The 19372-nt window shown below is 43.1% G+C and overlaps 1 protein-coding gene across 4 annotated transcripts in view; it reads right to left on the reverse strand.

The window, feature by feature from the left end:
• FYN (FYN proto-oncogene, Src family tyrosine kinase) overlaps positions 1-19372 on the reverse strand; it is a 206879-nt gene that overhangs the window by 162054 nt on the left and 25453 nt on the right. For all 4 annotated transcript variants that reach the window (XM_019929594.3, XM_019929593.3, XM_019929591.3 and 1 more), the window contains exon 2: positions 19108-19147. The gene's annotated coding sequence lies outside the window, so the exon portion shown is untranslated. The remainder of the gene's footprint in view (positions 1-19107; positions 19148-19372) is intronic.

Raw genomic sequence — 19372 nt, forward strand, 5'->3', positions numbered from 1 at the left:
AAGGGCTACAAAACAAAGTCCACTCCCCTGGGACTGTCTGGGACTGTTAGCACCCATTACCCTCAAGTTCCCCCCTCCAAAGACAGCACCAACTGACTGATCTTTGTTAAATGTATTCCTAAGTGTTTCATGTTTTTCTGCGCTTATTATACACAGAATTGTTTCTTTAGCTTCATTTTCTACCTATTAGCTATAGAAATAGAATTGATTTTTGTATATTGACCTTGTATCCTGTGACTTTACTAAGTTCAATTATTAGTTCTTTCTAGTAGCAGTTGTATGTATTCCTTAGAATTTGTCTATATAAACTGCCATGTTGCCTACAAATAAAGACAACTTTACTTCTTCCCATCCAATCTCTATGCCTTTTATTTCTTGTCCTTACTCTCGTCTCTTTCTTAAAGAGCTACAACCGCCTGTAGCAAGTTCCTGCCGAGGCACTCTGCTTTGCCTTACGTCATTTTGGGCCCTTGTAGGGCCATGGAGATTGGGACACAGAGAACTGTGGCCTTGGGCAGAAAGACCCTGATCCTATCAAGCCATCTGCAGAAGACAAGGGGGCCTGATTCAGAGCCTCAAACTTTAAGGGACAAGAATTTAGAGTTGATTTTCTCTGGTTTAATTACTTGTATCTCTCAAGATGTTGACACATTAAAAAAAAAAGAAATACTCTAATGAATTACTGAATCTTTGGGATTTTGAGCTAGTTGGGCCCTTGGAGATTAAACCTCTCCTTATACAACAAAAGTGAGGCTCAGCCTGTCCAGTGACTTGCTACAGAGCAGCAGAGGGCAGAGGGCAGGTCTGCTGTTCTGGACAGGACGTGAACTGAGAGTTCAGAGACCTGGATTCTAGTCTTGAGTAGGTCAGGAATGTACTCTGCCCTAACAGACTGTAAGTCTAAGAGTCTAGGGGAGAGCTCAGATACTCTGAGTCTTGGTCCAAGTAGGTGGGATGACTTGGGACCATGTGAATATGGGCATCTTTTTTTTGAACCCTGGGCAAGATTACATTTTCCACTGCATAGCCATTCTGCAGCTGGATATCACCATTAAGAAATGGATTTTCCAAACCAGACAAGGATGTCAAAAAGAAAGAAAACTACAGGCCAATATCACTGATGAACATAGATGCAAAGATCCTCAGCAAAATACTAGCAAACAGAATCCAACAGCACATTAAACGGATCATACACCATGATCACGTGGGGTTTATTCCAGGAATGCAAGGATTCTTCAATATACGCAAATCAATCAACGTGATACACCATATTAACAAATTGAAGGAGAAAAACCATATGATCATCTCAATAGATGCAGAGAAAGCTTTTGACAAAATTCAACACCCATTTATGATAAAAACCCTGCAGAAAGTAGGCATAGAGGGAACTCTCCTCAACATAATAAAGGCCATATATGACAAACCCACAGCCAACATCATCCTCAATGGTGAAAAACTGAAAGCATTTCCACTAAGATCAGGAACAAGACAAGGTTGCCCACTCTCACCACTCTTATTCAACATAGTTTTGGAAGTTTTAGCCACAGCAGTCAGAGAAGAAAAGGAAATAAAAGGAATCCAAATCGGAAAAGAAGAAGTAAAGCTGTCACTCTTTGCAGATGACATGATACTATACATAGAGAATCCTAAAGATGCTACCAGAAAACTACTAGAGCTAATCAATGAATTTGGTAAAGTAGCAGGATACAAAATTAATGCACAGAAATCTCTGGCATTCCTATACACTAAGGATGAAAAATCTGAAAATGAAATCAAGAAAACACTCCCATTTACCATTGCAACAAAAAGAATAAAATACCTAGGAATAAACCTACCTAAGGAGACAAAAGACCTGTATGCAGAAAATTATGAGACACTGATGAAAGAAATTAAAGATGATACAAATAGATGGAGAGATATACCATGTTCTTGGATTGGAAGAATCAACATTGTGAAAATAACTCTACTACCCAAAGCAATCTACAGATTCAATGCAATCCCTATGAAACTACCAATGGCATTTTTTACAGAACTAGAACAAAAAATTTCACAATTTGTATGGAAACACAAAAGACCCCGAATAGCCAAAGCAATCTTGAGAACGAAAAATGGAGCTGGAGGAATCAGGCTTCCTGACTTCAGACTATACTACAAAGCTACAGTAATCAAGACAGTATGGTACTGGCACAAAAACAGAAATATAGATCAATGGAACAGGATAGAAAGCCCAGAGATAAACCCACGCACATATGGTCACCTTATCTTTGACAAAGGAGGCAGAAATGTACAGTGGAGAAAGGACAGCCTATTCAATAAGTGGTGCTGGGAAAACTGGACAGCTACATGTAAAAGTATGAGATTAGATCACCCTAACACCATACACAAAAATAAGCTCAAAATGGATTAAAGACCTAAATGTAAGGCCAGAAACTATCAAACTCTTAGAGGAAAACATAGGCAGAACACTCTATGACATAAATCACAGCAAGGTCCTTTTTGACCCACCTCCTAGAGAAATGGAAATAAAAACAAAAGTAAACAAATGGGACCTAATGAAACTTAAAAGCTTTTGCGCAGCAAAGGAAACCATAAAGAAGACCAAAAGACAACCCTCAGAATGGGAGAAAATATTTGCAAATGAAGCAACTGACAAAGGATTAATCTCCAAAATTTATAAGCAGCTCATGCAGCTTAATAACAAAAAAACAAACAACCCAATCCAAAAATGGGCAGAAGACCTAAATAGACATTTCTCCAAAGAAGATATACAGACTGCCAACAAACACATGAAAGAATGCTCAACATCACTAATCATTAGAGAAATGCAAATCAAAACTACAATGAGATATCATCTCACACCAGTCAGAATGGCCATCATCAAAAAATCTAGAAACAATAAATGCTGGAGAGGGTGTGGAGAAAAGGGAACCCTCTTACACTGTTGGTGGGAATGTAAATTGATACAGCCACTGTGGAGAACAGTATGGAGGTTCCTTAAAAAGCTACAAATAGAACTACCATATGACCCAGCAATCCCACTACTGGGCATATACCCTGAGAAAACCATAATTCAAAAAGAGTCATGTACCAAAATGTTCACTGCAGCTCTATTTACAATAGCCCAGAGATGGAAACAACCTAAGTGTCCATCATCGGATGAATGGATAAAGAAGATGTGGCACATATATACAATGGAATATTACTCAGCCATAAAAAGAGACGAAATTGAGCTATTTGTAATGAGGTGGATAGACCTAGAGTCTGTCATACAGAGTGAAGTAAGTCAGAAAGAGAGAGACAAATACCGTATGCTAACACATATATATGGAATTTAAGAAAAAAAAATGTCATGAAAAACCTAGGGGTGAAACAGGAATAAAGACACAGACTTACTAGATAATGGACTTGAGGCTATGGGGAGGGGGAAGGGTAAACGGTGACAAAGCGAGAGAGAGGCATGGACATATATACACTACCAAACGTAAGGTAGATAGCTAGTGGGAAGCAGCCGCATAGCACAGGGAGATCAGCTCGGTGCTTTGTGACCGCCTGGAGGGGTGGGATAGGGAGGGTGGGAGGGAGGGAGACGCAAGAGGGAAGAGATATGGGAACATATGTATATATATAACTGATTCATTTTGTTGTGAAGCTGAAACTAACATACCATTGCAAAGCAATTATACTCCAATAAAGATGTTTAAAAAAAAAAAAAAAAAGAAATGGATTTTCCTCTTCCTGCTCCCAGTAAACTTACTCTGAAATAAGTTAGAAACTACAGTCTCATAGAGCGTCTCGGGCCCCTGTTTACATCAACTGCTGAACATGATCATCTCATATAATCACAAAGTCTAAAAAGCTCCGTTTAACGTCTTAAGAGCTCACACACAGCCCCCAGCGATCCTGGCTGAATTCTTCTCATACATATTTTTTGTACCTGTCTCTTAGAAGAACCTGGCAGAGCTAAGAAAATCACCAGCCTGTTTAGGAAGCATAGAGCATGTTTCCTCCTCAGTAGCAGAGGGACATTAACAAGGATGTCCTCAAATTAGCAAGCATATTTCTGTCAATCAAATACATGTATTTGAACAGCTGAAATTCTAGGACTTTAGAAGGTCCAGTTCTTCAAATTTCCCCTCTTGTCACAAAAAGCATTCTTACTCATCAATCACTTCTCTAAAATAACCATCAGTTGTCACTGCTAAAAGAGAAGTTCCAAGAGGTCAAAAGTACTTACTGAGATCAGAGTGAGGCCCCAACTAGACAAAATAGAAACCAGACAATAAAAGACCATCAGTCATAGCTGTTGGGTGTGTGTGGGCAAAGCTTGTTTCACCAAAAAAGGGGAAGCTGGGAGGAACCACCTTACTAGCTACTTGCACAGAGCGTCTTAGGAATATCACCCCATTTGACTGATAACCCTACAGAGGTAAAAATAACATCTTTAGCTCCCGAGGAACCCAGTTAAGTAGCTTGACCAAGGCCAAACGGCTGGTTAACAGTACAGTGGCAATTTGAATCCAGATTGATCTCTCCTTCCATCCTTTTGATTAATTTTATTATAAAAGTAATATAACCACACTGAGAAGAAAATCCCTATAATCTCATTACCCAAATACAACAACTAGCATTTTGGTATAATTTTTGTAGGCTTTTCCCACCCATGCATTTTGCTTTCAAAATTAGGATTATATTCCACAGACAATTTGGTATTCTGCTTTTTTTCTACTTAACGAACTAAACATTTGTCCAACTTATTTAGCAATTTTTATAATCATTTTAACTAATATGTAATGTTCCACTGAGTAGACGTGTTATAGTTTATATGAGACCTCAATTGTGAAAAACTGAGGTTCTTTTATATTTTTTGGCAAAGCACAAGTGTTACTTTCAGCATACCACGCTGCTTTCCCAAATGTGTAATGTCACCATCAAAAGATAATACTAATCAACGGATGATGAAAAACTATGATTAAAATATTCTGAAAATGCCACCATACTGAGCTCTTTGGCCTGGAATCAAATAAATTGGATGAATGCTATTAATGAAGGGTGGGTGACCCAAAAATAACAAGTTAAAAAAAGCTGTCCTTCTGAGACTCCAGAGAACACGTGCTCTTAATGGTTTAATGCTCTACTTTCAGTTTCATAGGAATGCCAACAAAAGACATTATCCTCACTCAAATCTAGATTTGGAAGAACGGAAATTCTTTGAAAAGAGAACAGATTCTATCAGCTTGACATATAACAATGGTCAGGATTTACAAATAAGGCCAAAATACTCACCTAGGAACGGGTCATATTTCACAGTTAATTTGCTTTTCAATATGCCACAGACCCATATTTCTCAGGTCAAGTGAACGAGCCACCAGAGATCAGCTCTGAGTTCTCATCTGAGGTCAAAGAAATAGCGCCGACAACCCCTGTGCCAGTTTACTGAACTCCGAAAATACAAAGCATGGCTGTCAGAAAAACCTCCTGTGTTTGGAGAAAGTAATCTCCGAAACATTTGTGTGCCTCTGTGTGGATATGTTTTGAAAGCTTTACTAGAATCCATGACACCCTCAGTTTGATGTGGAAACAGACACTTAAATGGCTGGCAGCGTCTATTTGCTCCCCAGACAGAGAACTAAAGGTTCTTGCTGGTCGGGGAAAACTGAGTGAAAATGGAGAGGACTGGGTTTTTCATTCCTACAGAGATGGAACCTGTTCCCTAATGACAATGTGACTACAGTCCATGCAAGATAACCTTTCACCCTTCCCACAACGGTTGTTTTGAATCTAAACATCCTCTTCATATCCCCAGCTGTCTCTACCCCACACTTTGATGGGGAGTTGTACTTCATCAAACCCTAACGACATCCTTTACCGTGCCAATATTTAGCTAATCCTGCATTTCATCTTCCCTTCAGACTTCCCCTTCTCTTAAAAGTTAATCTGTATACTCACGGGAATGTCCAATGGAAAGTCCAAGTATAACTACTTTGGAAAACAATTTGGTATCACCCAGTAAAGCTGAAGAGGCACGTACTCTAAGACCCAGAAATTCTTCTCTTAGGCACCTATCCTAGAGAAACTGCTTGCAGCAGGACACACATAAAAGAATGCTCATAGCAGAACTGTTTACAATAGGACAAAATTGGAAATGACCCACATGTCCATCAGGAGGAGACTCGATAAATAAATTGTGGTGTATTCACTGCAAGACCACACAGAGGTGAAGAGAAATGAATTTCATGCATGTTACTTCATGCGTCAGTAGGGATGAATCTTAAAAAATAAATACCAATTGAAAAAAGCAAATGGTACAAGAATACCATTTATACATAGCCCCGAGGCAAACAAAACTTAATAATAGATCGCTTAGGGAAACACACTTACACAGAAAAGCCAGGAAATGACAAACACAAAAATTCAAAACAGTGTTTCCTTTGAAGGGGAGCGGTGTGGCCAAGGAGGAACACACAGGGGCTTCCACAGCACTGTGATCCTCTAGTTCTTAAGCTGTAAGATGGGTACACGGGTGGTTGTATTCCTCTCTCTCCACCGCCCTCTCCATGCAGGTATATATGTATGAATCTGACACACTACACACTCCTTTGAATGTATATATATTCCTGTGCATACACCACCACCATAATTTTTCATGTGACCCTGCACCTGGACCCACCTCCCTGGCGCTCTGACCCTCTACGGAGCCCTCAGTGTGGACCTTGGCCTTAGACTGCTTGCTCCGACTGACTCCCTGCTCCAGTCAAAATGACAGCCACTGAAGACCCAACATGAAGGTCTGCGCTCCCCACACAGACTCACCTGGAGCACTTATCCAGACCACCGTGGATGGGAAGGTAAACTCTGCGGTGACTTCTCCCTTAGAACGTGGTGCCAACCGCGTTGCAAGGGGACCTGAAATGCCACTCAGAGTGCACCGGCCTTTTGCTAAGTCACGGCGAGGAGCTGTAGGCGGCAGTGCTGGCCCGGATCTCCCATGCCCGACCCAACCACAGGGTCTCCTGCTGCTCCTGAGAAGCTTGTCAAGTTTACTCCATCACATGACTGCTGCCCAGCCTGACTTCCCCAACTACTCTTTCCTCAGTCCTGTAAAATGATCTCAAGTCGCCCATCTCTCAGACACCCGGGCTTCCAAACTTGGCATAATTCTTCATCCTTTTTTCTCCTCTTTTACCAGTAAAGTCTGAGATTACTTTTTGCTCTAACCTTAGACTCTCCCAGGAGTCTTGATCTTTGTACCATGGCCTTAATTTAGACAAAATAAGAGTTCTTATTGGATTTATTCTATTTCAGGAATGTTTATTCTAAAAGCTTCGATTTCCTACTCAAAAATGAAAACTGATAAAGAAATTCTTTCAAAAGCAATCAGATTTGGCAAATAGTTTTTTGAACTTCAGTTTGTCTCCCCTATTTGGTAGACTTCTTGTGGAAAAAATATATAAATTGTAGCCACTGTCCTGGAGATCTGAATCTAGTTAATTTGATTTTCTTCAAAAATGTTTCATACCATCTGCATCTTAACATGGAAACAGAACAGCACAGCCCCATTTAAACTTTAATGGGTCTATTTTCATTTGATCACAGAAGCCATAATAAAGAACGAATATGAAAAACAAATGACAAGTAAGGAAAGGTTTGTGCAAAGAGGTGGTAAGATACTGTGAAGCAACTCTACACTCAGCCCTGGTGAGAGCATGATGCCGGATCACAGCGAGGGGGCCGGGCTAGGTGGATGGCTTTAACAGAGAACTCAGACAGCGTTCGGCTATAAGCAGAGAAACTGAAAGACACGTCTGAAATACCAGGCCAGGGAAGGTAATTCCAAAGTCAGAGGTGACAAGAACCTGAGTCAGAAACATGGTCATGGGAAAACAAAGTAAAAAAGGAGGGCCCTTGGAGGAAGGCATCCAAGTTGGTCAATTCCTTCAATTTGAGTGAAGAAAGCGCTCAATGATCATGGGGCCAGGGGATATGGTGATAAAAGAGAAAATGCAAAAATCTGTCATTCACCATCTCAAATTTGAGCCGAAATACAGCAATGGATGTTCATGGGTAAAGCATCAGTGAAATGATAGCTGCTTAGAATTCACATGCAAACAGGCCTATGGCATGTGCTGATCTGGGCTCTACCCCACCACCCCCTGAAAGAAAATAAAAAACAATTTCTATATTTCCAACAAAAAGGAAGCGCTTTTAATTGCACTTCTTGGTATCTACCCAAAGGAGATGAAACTTACGTCCACACAAAAACCTGTACACAGATGTGCATAGTAGCTTTTTCATAACTGCCAAAACTTGGAAGCAACCAAGATGTCCTTCAGGAGGTGAATGAATGAATAAACTGTAGTGCATCCAGACAATGAAATATGATTCAGCTCTAAGAAGAAATGAACTATCAAGCCATTAAAAGATATGGAGACAATTTAAATGTGCATCACTAACTGAGAAAGCTGCATGCTCTGTGATTCCAACTATATGACATTCTGGAAAAGACAGAACTATAGAGACAGTAAAAAGATCACTGGATGCTAGATGTTAGGGATGAGAGAAGGATGAATAGGAAGAGCACAGAGTATTTTTAGGGGAGTGAAAATATTCTGTATGATACTATAATGGCGGATATATGTCATTATACACTTGTCCAAACCCACAGAATGTACAACACCAGGAGTGAATCCTAATGTAAACTGTGGACTCTGGGTGATAAAGATGTGTCAGTGTAGGTTCATCATCTGTAACAAATAGTCCATCTGGTGGGGGATGGTAATAACTGGGGAGGCGATGCATGTACGGGGGCAGAGAGTGTATGAGAAATCTCTGTACCTTCCCCTCAATTTTTCTGTGGACCTCAAACTGCTCTAAAAAGATAAAGTCTATTTGAAAAGAAACCACCAAAACTTGAAAACAAAAAACAAACAAGTGCTTTTCCTGCCTTGACACATCTTCCTCTGTAGGGTCTGAAATGATTGTTTCTGAAGCTTCTTACTTTTTCCTTCAAAAACATTACAGTTGAGCTTTGAAGAGCACAGAGAGGGGAAGTTAGGGGCACCGACCCTCTGTGCGGTCAAAAATCTACGTATAACTTTATGGTCGGCCCTCCTCTGCATCCGTGGATTCAACTGACTGCAGATTGTGCAGTGCCGTAATATTTATTGAAAAAACTCTGCATGTAAGTAGATCATTGCCATTTCAAACCCGTGTTATTCAAGGGCCAACTGCATCTAGTGTCTTCTTGTTGTTGTATTTACCATCTAGAAAACAATGAAGCCTGATTATATTTTCCTCTGGGCCACTGTAAAAATAGAATAAAGAAAAATTATTTGGCTAGTAGCCAATATTTATTAATATCAAATATGAGAAAATACAGTAAATATTATGGCAGCTGTCAGAAGTTTTTAGTTCTACCAGTTCACGGGCCATATACAAAAAAAGCACTCCTGGCATGATATGCCAATGAGGACTCCCCCATACCTAAAACTTCACTAAGGATCACTGTAACAGCTTCTAAACTGCATGAACAGGTTTTATAAGTCACTTCATTTTCACTACCAAAGGGCTGTTCAAGGGCTGCCCCCATTAACAAATTCACTTTTTTTTTGCAATAAGTTTCCCGCTGATGCATGGGTCAAGCTCTCTGGTAAAGGAAAAAAACGTTTCCCTCCATCTGGTAACAGTATAATAGGCAAAGTGGCAGTTACTTTGTTTTTTAAACTACTGTTTCCACCATCACCAGTCTAGAAGGACCAGCTTTCAGAATATTCTTCTAAAGATGGACAAAATCTCCCCCCCCCCCACAAGTTACATTTGTTTGTTTTAAATTACTGTAGCATTAAATCTTGACGGAGAGCAGAAGATAAAATCATGCTGTGGAAAGGAACCTTCCCCTGGCCCACTCTCCTAGCTGGTCTATGAGTCTACTGCACAGCACACCCGGGCGTGAGTCGATCCTTGGCCAGTATTGCCCAAAGAAATGCGGACAACAAACAGAAGGCGTAAATTATGACAACACCCTCCCTTCATCAGCATCTCTTCATCGGACTCCCACTGGGACCCTCTGGCATCTGCAACGATTTCACAGCCCCCTGTGCCTCCCCCTCAGACACTCACTGCAGTTGCAAATTGACACGTCACGATGAGCTGTTTCCCCCCCAGTCCCCACCACACAGCTCTTCAGAGGCACAGTCAGGACTTACTCAAGCCCCTGGGCCCACACCCGCTTCACACTGCCTGTGCTCGGCCCTGGAGCCATCTCGCTTTCTCCCGGCAGCCTCATGGGAAGGACTACGCAGACGCATGCATTGTTTCATGCCTTCTTCTCTTAACAGAAACGATCCACTTCCTTTCCTTCACTTTACGCCCTGCCTGTATTCAGTAGTGGCACATTTCACAGCTTCGTGAACACCCCCATGGCTTCCGAGAAGCTGCCGTGTTCACCTGCTGCTGCTCAGTGGGGAATGCTCTCCTCAGACCACGCGTAACGCGCAAAGGAGGATCAGTCTTCAGTGGCGGCGAACTCTTAAAACAAAGATCAGGACTCCACATCTGAGTACGGGGTTCTAGTCCCTCCTTCAGAATCACCCACGAGCTGATGCCCCGGGGGTGCTACAGAAAGTGGGGCTCAGGACTGAAACCCACCGACATCAGTGAGAGCAAACCGGTACCTCTGCCCTCAAAGCAGTGAATAACGAAGTACTCTACCAACTCTCCCTCCCCGTGGCACTGCCTCTAACTCAGGGCCCTTTCACGGGACTGTCAGAGTGATAAATTATAGACACAGAGCACCCTGATGCCAGCAAAGCTCGGGACAGTCACTCAAAACATAGCTGAGCAAGATGGGAAACCCCGGGCCAAGTGACAACTGGGTTTGGTGGACTCAGAGGTGACTGGATGGCCCTCCCGAGGGCACAAACATCACAGGGAGCAACACTGACGTGGAGGGAGGACCTTGTACAGGAGGACTTGGGAGGTTCATCACCTTTGGTTAAGATGTTTTCATCAAGATGTGCTTATGGAGATCACAAATAATTCTCAGCTGAAAGGGGGTAGTTAATTAATCGGAAGAAAGAACATACACCTAAAACTAACACAACATTGTAAATCAACTATACTCCAATAAAAATTTTTTAAAAAGTAAAGGAGCCAAGACAGAAAAAAGAAAGAACAGGGATTTTAAAGGATTTCAACAGGCTGAAATGGCCACTAGAACTGACCAAAACAACAACATAATCCCCCCAAGTTAAAAGATAAAACCCTGCTTTTGACTGTTAAAAGAAATCTATTGCATAAATGTAGGATGATGTCGGTACCTGCTCCATACCCTCCAATGTGCTCAGCTGGGACGACTCACCCTATTCATAAGCTCTGCTCTGACCCCAGGCTCTGGGTGGGAGAGGCTCCAGGCCACTGACATTCCAACTCCCATCAATGTTATGACTCTGACTTCAGACCTGAGGCTGCCTTTTACTCTTTGGGCTCAGTCTCCTGTCCTGGGCCCCACCCCTTTTCAGCAGTTGATCCTGTAATTCATTCTTGTGGACCCAACTCTTCTACAGCGTCCTGGCTGCGGTCTTGTCCCCATACACTAGCACTCCTCTTATCTGGCCCCTCGACCCGCTCGGCCAAACGATTCGGCTGCCAAACATCTGCCCATGTAGACTGCCACCTCTGGAAGGATTCCCCCGAAGCTATGCCTTCCCAGCTGTCCTAACTGCCTCCTGTCACGGCCTGCTGCCCTTATGTCCCCATGAGCGTACCCCAGGCCATGGATCTCTCTGTTCTCTGGACTCCCATCTGGATTACATTCTGATCCCCAGCTGATCCCACCCTGCTCCTGACACAAGCCCAGCTCTTTTACATGGCAAGGGCAAAGGAGACGGGTTTAAAGCAATTCATATTTTAAGGTCTTATGGATGTTTATTGAATGCAAGCTCAGTGCAAGCGGAAGGTGCCACAGAGAGGCTGAATGAGAGACGTGATCCTGGTCTGTACTGGTACCTCATTTAATGATGCAGAAAACACGTGCATCTCACAGGCCTGACAGTCTTAGGTGTAGAGTCCTTACTCTACACTGGCGGAGCCATCTCTGAAGTATTGTCCATGTCTGAGTGCCACGCTCTTAAAGAGACAGTGACAGGAAGGGAATGCATCCAGGAGAAAGTAACCAGAGTAACAGAATTCCTGACATGAGGTAACGTAAGCATATTTGGAAGAACCAGGGCTATTAGCCTAGGAAAGGAGGATTTGCAGGGATGGCATTTTCAGGTGAAGAGCTCTCACATGAAGAAAGACCTAAAGGCTTATATTACGAGAGACAGCTTGGAGATCTGCAGGAACACAGTGGGAGAGGGGCTGAAGCAGTAAGCACTGGTCCCACTCCACTCCTGACTCGGTGACCCTGCCTCTCTAACCTCAGTTTCCCCCTCAGACTGGAGGATCTGATTTCAAAGGCCCCTCCCGGCTCTCAGAGTCCATAATTCTTCACCCTGTACATTACCTGAGAAAGAAGACAGGCCTGGCCTGGCCTGCTTGGAGGCCTGGGAGACAAGGTCACTTCTTAGGTCTTCCAAGTGGCCCCTTCCAGGAAAATCAAATTCACTCAAGTAACTTGTAAAATATGTGGTAGCAGGCTTTATGTTTCAGGAAATGAAAAAGACAGAAATTCCCCAAGAGAAGGCTCGAGAGGCAGAAAAACATCTACCCCTCCCTAAGACAGTCACTTCCTAATCCCTGCAGCCTGTGAATATTATCTTACATGGCATGCTGTGAGATGATAAAGTTAAGACCGTCCAGAGGAGAGCTGATCCTGGATTAGCTGGTGGGCTCTCAAAGCCATCACAGGTACCCTTACAAGAGGGATGCAGGGGGCGATGGGATAGAGATGCATGGGGAAGAAGGTAACGTGAAGGCAGAGGTAGGGATTGGAGAGATGTGGCCACAAGTCAAGGAGCACCTAGAGTCACCAAAGGCTGGAAGAGAGAGACAAGCAACCGATTCTGCCCCAAAGCCTCTGACGGGGATGCATTTCTGCTGACATCTTAACATTGGACTCTGACTCCGAAACCACAAGAGAATAAATCTCTGTTGTTTTAAGACACTGAGTTTGTGGTCATTTCTTAGGACAGCCACAGAAAACTAATATGGAAGGTTTTCTGCTTAAATAAAATGTTGTTATGGGCCCAAAGTGGGCAGTAATAGCCTCCTTTAAGGGAAAAGCTCGAATTTTTATGTGTCTTTATGGCCTATTCCATACTAGACTCAGAACAAGTGCAGCCGTGCTTTTAGAAGTGTTTGGGGCAGTGACAAAAGCATCTTTTAAGCCATTGTGCGTGCACATTTTACCAGCAATCTCTCCGTCACACACAAATTCAGCAGACGACAAATCTAAGCAGGGCAGACAACCAGAAGACTCCAACCTCCATCCAGCAGGCCTGGCTGCCGGGGAACAGATTATGCAGCATCTCATGGCAGAGATGGGAGGAGGAAGCCTCTGGAGTAGGAGGGAGCTAGTCTTTATTCTCTATTGTAATGTGGGCAGTGTCTCTCCCCACCCTCGCCTGGCAACATCCAGCTCTTGGAGAATGATGAATGCTACTGAGATGAGCAATATAATGACATGATCCCCCAGCCTAGGAACCAGCTGTGGAAAGAGAATGAGGGTCCCGCAGGCCTCCCCAGACTCCCACCACCACCACCTCTGTAAGTCACTCTCACGCTGTCACTGAGGGAACCACCAGGTGGCACCAGGTCAGGTTTCAGGAAATGGTTCCCCTTTTGAGTTTCTAATGTCTCCTTGATAAAAACATCATTACTATTTTAAAAGCCACAAATAAGGGAGAAAGTCCTTTTAAAATCAGGGAAGAGAAAATGAAAGGTACGTATAAAACTGACAGTTTGATGACAGAAGGCTGATGATGATTCATCTGTCTTCTGCTCAAGAGAACCTCAGTACAAGAGAACCTCCGTAGTGGAGTGGAAAGAGACCGAGACCTAGTTTAGATCTTCTGCTTCCTAGATTCAAGTCCTTGGGTAAATCATTTCATTTCTGTTGAGCTTCGTTTTCCTCACATGTAAACTAGGACAAGTGAATAAGATGACATGTGGTCTAAACAGTGGTTGGCCCACCTGAGTTCATTAATGTTTGAGGAAAGGATGAATTAACTGCTCTGCATCCAGGACTAGACAACGTAATATTGTTACCTGTAGTTCTTCCAACTGCCACGAGTATCTGCCTGGGTTTATAATATCTAGGAAGAGGGATCTTTTATTATCTTGGAAATTCAAACTGACAGAGGGCATGTTTTTTCTTCTTGGACAGCAGTGCTTAGTTTTACAAGCCAGAGATTTATGTAGAAGAAAGCTGGTCAGTTATTATGGGTGATGCATAACAACTATTTTTCATCCAGGACTAAAAATGTTTGCTCTTCAATCTAAAACAGAATTCTGTGCAAGTTCCTCGCTCCTACACACACACACTCCCCCACCCCCAACCCAAAGCCATTCCCTTTTCTAGAGCCCTAGTCACCAGGAAAGCAGTCTGTGTGAAGCCTGGCCCTTACTCAGTGAAACAGATGCTGGTCTTTCCCGATGCCCAGTCACCAGTAGAATGGGTCAGTATGTGTGTGAGGCTGGGGCAGGGGGCGTGGAGAATGGAAGCTCACTGGGGCTAAACCTGGCATCCCACAGGCCCCTAGGCATGGGTTTCAGAGGGCCTAAGGGACCCACAAGCACCTGCTGAGCCCTCCCCTCCATTCAGGAAGAGTGGCTTCTACTGACAACAGAGAGTTCTGCTTATGCTGTCCCTCCTCTTCACTCTCTCTCCTCCTCCTTAGAGCAAGCAGTGAGGTGATGCACCCAGCACCGACTCCCAACACGCTGCCCCTGGAGACACAGATGCATGCCTTCCCAGTGACCAGCACGCTCAAGCCTTCGGACATTCCGTATAAGCCCTGCTGATCCTCTGACCCCTGGAAATTGTATTCCCCCAACTAAAGGAAAATATGAACTATTTTTTCCTCTTCCCAACCAGCTGTTAGGAATCACATACACATGACTTTAAAGCTCAGTGCCTAACGCAGTCTTGAATTTTGAACCCTTCACTGTTTAGAAAGAGGTGGGTTTTTTTTTCATAAGACTATTAGCTTCACAATAAGAATCTCAGATATTTTTTATCATTTCTCTTGGGACTTAGTAAAACAAAAGAAAGACTGAAAAATGGAGTAACTTCTATGTACATTTACATGCAGACTAACACATTTCAAGGAATTCACTGAGAGAAAGGAAACAACTCTAAAGCAGGAGGTAATTTTTTAATTTACTTTTCTTTCTGAATGACAATTTTAGTTGAGGTGGCCTCCGTGTCTATCAAACAGACAGCAGTATTTTAGCCATATTTGTGGCCTGAAGGCAGCTATCTAAGCCCTGTGAACAGCTGGAATAGCAGTACAGGAATTCTTGGTCTCACTGAAGCTACAGATATGACAAGGGTCTCTCTCGAGGCAGGCGCCAAAATACTTTAATCATGCTAGACAAAGGCCATGTAGGGTACACGAAAATCAAACCTGTCTCCTCAGAACTTGGAGAGTAGTTATGACCAAAGAGGTGTTATTTTAATCAAATTCATTTAAATCATGATTTAAATTACTAAATAAGATGACTCAATTTTATCAGCTTTTTATTTTAAAAAGTACATTTTTGAAAAAAAAAAAGTACATTTTTGTTTTGCTGCCATAAAAATAAAAACTACATATTCTTTAAAATTCAGCTGAGGATGGGTTTCACTTTTAGAAGAAACATACATACAAACATACATACTCGTATAAATATATACGAGTATATATTTAAATCAGTTATTTAAGGAAACCATACTCGAAGTGTATCTCTCAATAATTCTAGAAGATTCTGTGAAAAAAACTGTTTAATGTTTCCTTTGTGTTCTTACTGCTCCTCCCTTGATAATCTTCAGACTTGCTTTGCTTGCCCAGATTACTTCATTCTTAAGAATTATCTGTTCGTTTGCCTGCTTGAAACTTTGCACTTTTGGGGAGAAAGCCAGGGAGTGATTTTCTTATCTCCGTAGAACGCTATTAACAAGCATGATTTCCACAGATAAAACCCATAGATGGAGAAGAGGAACATGATTTCTGGAGTACACAATAAGGTTTTTTACTTTCCTACCTACCAAGGTGGCTTTCATTGGGTCTCATTACCCCTCAATTTGGTCATGTAGCATTCAACATCTTAAGAGGGCCTACTAGGTGCAGGCTCTAGGCTTAACACATGAAGGATTCAGACCTGACAAAGCTTACATTCCAATAGGAAACAGATATTAGATGGCTATTGTACAAATAACTATACAACGATAGTTTTGAAGAAGTGCATGGTGGGAGAGCAACCCCATCCAGACTGGGAGTCAAGGAAGACCTCTCTAGAAAGTAATATTGATTTGTCATTACTTACTCATAAAACTTTTTCAAGAAAGGTAACACAAATATACTGTCTCAAATATTCTATCAATTCCAAGGTAAGACGGGGTATGAGAAAGAGAAGGCTCTGGACCAGACAGATATGACTAGAATCCTTGCTATTACTATGGTGCCTCGGGCAACTCATGATAAGGGACATGGTCTCCTCACATTATTGTTGTAACAGTTAAGTGTGACACATATAAAAAGCACTCAGTATGTAGTGGAAGTCCAATAAACCACAGACAATAATTAATAATTACAGAGTGTATGCTGATTTATCTTTGAGCTTTGGCATGTCAAAGCTAATTTTCCTTTCACAGTTCTGTCTTTACCAAAATGTTCGACTGAAAGAGAAAACCCGAAAATCTACTGGGAAAAAAACACACTCTGACATCAGTGATTTTTCTTCACTTGGGTTGGCTAACAGGCATCATTTACTTAAACAATGGAGGCGCACCCCGTACTAGATTCTTCCTGGCAGATATACATATAAATACAGGCAAAAAGAAGTTGGTATATCTGTACTCAACAGCATTCTCCGAGCATTAGAAAAAGATTTTGGAATTGGAGCTTTTGAATTAGAGCTTTTAAAATAGTGAACTCCCCTTGGGCGGTTAAGTGTCTTTCAGGTCATTAACTCCTTGTCTGAGAGGGTACAGGCAGAGCCCTTCAGAGAAGTCCAAACTCACGCAGCCCAAGAAGCATTTCCCACCCCCCACTTAGCTTCTTTTATTCTAACTTCCCTCAGTACTTACAAACATCCAACCCACATGACAGGGTCGGTCACATTCATTCCTCTGTTAGACACTCACTGCTGCCAGAGTAGTACCTGGAGGTACAACGGATCAGGCTCTGCCTGAAAGGAGCTCCCAGCCTGCGACGGGCTGTGGCCAACAGTCATTTTTCTTTTTTGATTCAAGGCTCAAGTCAGAAAACGAAAAAAATATGTTTTGTGTTTTTAAGTTAAAAAATGAAGACTTTTACTTGGTCCTGGAAAAGAGACCACTTTCCTGATGAGAAAAATGAGGCTCAGAAAGGAGAGTAGACTCGCCTAAGATCTTAGAGCATGTCAACAGCAGAGCCGAAGCAAGAATTTAATCCATTCCACTCGGGGCTCCCCACCCCATTTACCAAGCCCTCTGGTCTGCCCGGTCCTTGGAACTCAACAGACACGCTTCCCGCATGAGCTGGACCTCCCTACCTAGTGGCTGTGGGATTCACGCTGGGCTGCATAAGGCCAGGCAAGCCCTGCAGCCTGGAACCAGGCACTTCCTGGGTACCCCCGCCCCCAAGGCGTTCTGCTGTTCTGTGCTATACCACCCTGGGGTGGCTCCTGGCGCCCAGAGGCTCCTCCTGCTGGGGGCCTGGCCTGGCCCAAGAGGGCCACAGTACTCACCCCCATAGGGAAGTCTCTGCCGACCCCTGGCTTCCACGGCCAAAACCTAACCGATGGTGGTTCTACAAAGGCTCCCTTCTGCTGGCCCTGACTAGAGCCCTTTTATTTCCCAGTCCCCTTGGTTTGTATGAGCTGAAAAGGCCAGGACTGAGAGGAGATCGCTAGGGGGCTGCATGGGGTCAAAGGTGAGGGGTTGCTCATAATTGGTGTCGAGCAACGTTTCAGATAGTATACTTCCTCAGCTTAAAACAAAGGTGCATTGTATGCAGACTGAATGGCTCCAGTTCAGGAGAAGAACCTCTCTCACACATAAATTCAAAATAAGAAATAACAACCAGGTCATTCTAGGATGATGAGGTGGCAGTCCCTGACTGGCCCGAGAACCAGTGAAAAATTACACCCAAGACGATGTGACTGGGCAATGGAGTCTGAGGCAGAAAGGGGTCCTATGGGTGGCTGGTGAGACCTGTGTAAGTACAGCCTTTCCTGGGAATCCAAGATGCCTGGGAGATGAGAGAAGCACAGGCAGAGAAGACTCGCCAGCATTCACAGAAAGAATGAAAACCCTGGTTCCTTCACACATCCCCTCCCTCCAGCAGCTTCTCTGGATGCCCAGCCCTCAGCCTGAGCTTCCCGAGCTCTTCTTGCACGGCTCTATCATATTGTGTAATCATTACCCGTGTATTATCCGTCACATTCATTTTTGTCTCAGCAGAGTCCAGCAAGGTGTCTAACACCCAGTGGGCAGCAACGTTAAGTGAATGAAAGCATGACCCGTTACACAGTGACTGCAATTCGAAGGTACAACTAGGGCAGGAGTAAGCAGCAGCCAACTGAGAGCAGAGGAAAAACCAACAATGAATGAACTACAGGGAAGCTCCCTTAACCAGAAGTCAGAGGGCTGCCCATCCCTCAGCAGCCCCTAAAGCAGCCACGGGACAGCTGTTCTGTTCTATTTCTGGGCTGGGGAGACATATCTTAGAGCTAAAACATATGTTCCCATAATTATCAAAATTGAGTGTTACAAATAAGGGAAGGGGGAAAGTAGCAGGTTCACCTAAGTGAGCTAAGACTTTCTATATCATATACCAGCTCCATCTCCAACTCAACCTCTCTCTTAGAAACCTATGGGCTCAGCGTCACAATTCCAAGTTCAAAGTGGACAAAATCCTGGGTCCCAGCGGAAAACCTTTCTAATTTACAAGGCACGTGCTCTTAGTACAAAACTTGCCAACTTACTTTTTCCACGTCTAGATCAGCATCCTGCTTCTTCAAAAAACTGTAAAAGAAAAAAAAAAAAAAGAAGACATCAGAAGAGAACCGAACACTCTTTGCCTGTAAACCACCCACAAAGCACCACCACAGAATTTTCATTTGCTGCAGACAATCAATTTGCCCACAATTTTTTTTTCTTGTTCACACGATTGTTGTGAAGTCACACTTGCTACAAACACCTGCCTGCAACTGCAAAGACCTGGCCCCATACCACCAAAGGAAGCCAGCA

Source organism: Tursiops truncatus, chromosome 12, assembly GCF_011762595.2.
Source record: "Tursiops truncatus isolate mTurTru1 chromosome 12, mTurTru1.mat.Y, whole genome shotgun sequence".
NCBI lineage: Eukaryota > Metazoa > Chordata > Mammalia > Artiodactyla > Delphinidae > Tursiops > Tursiops truncatus.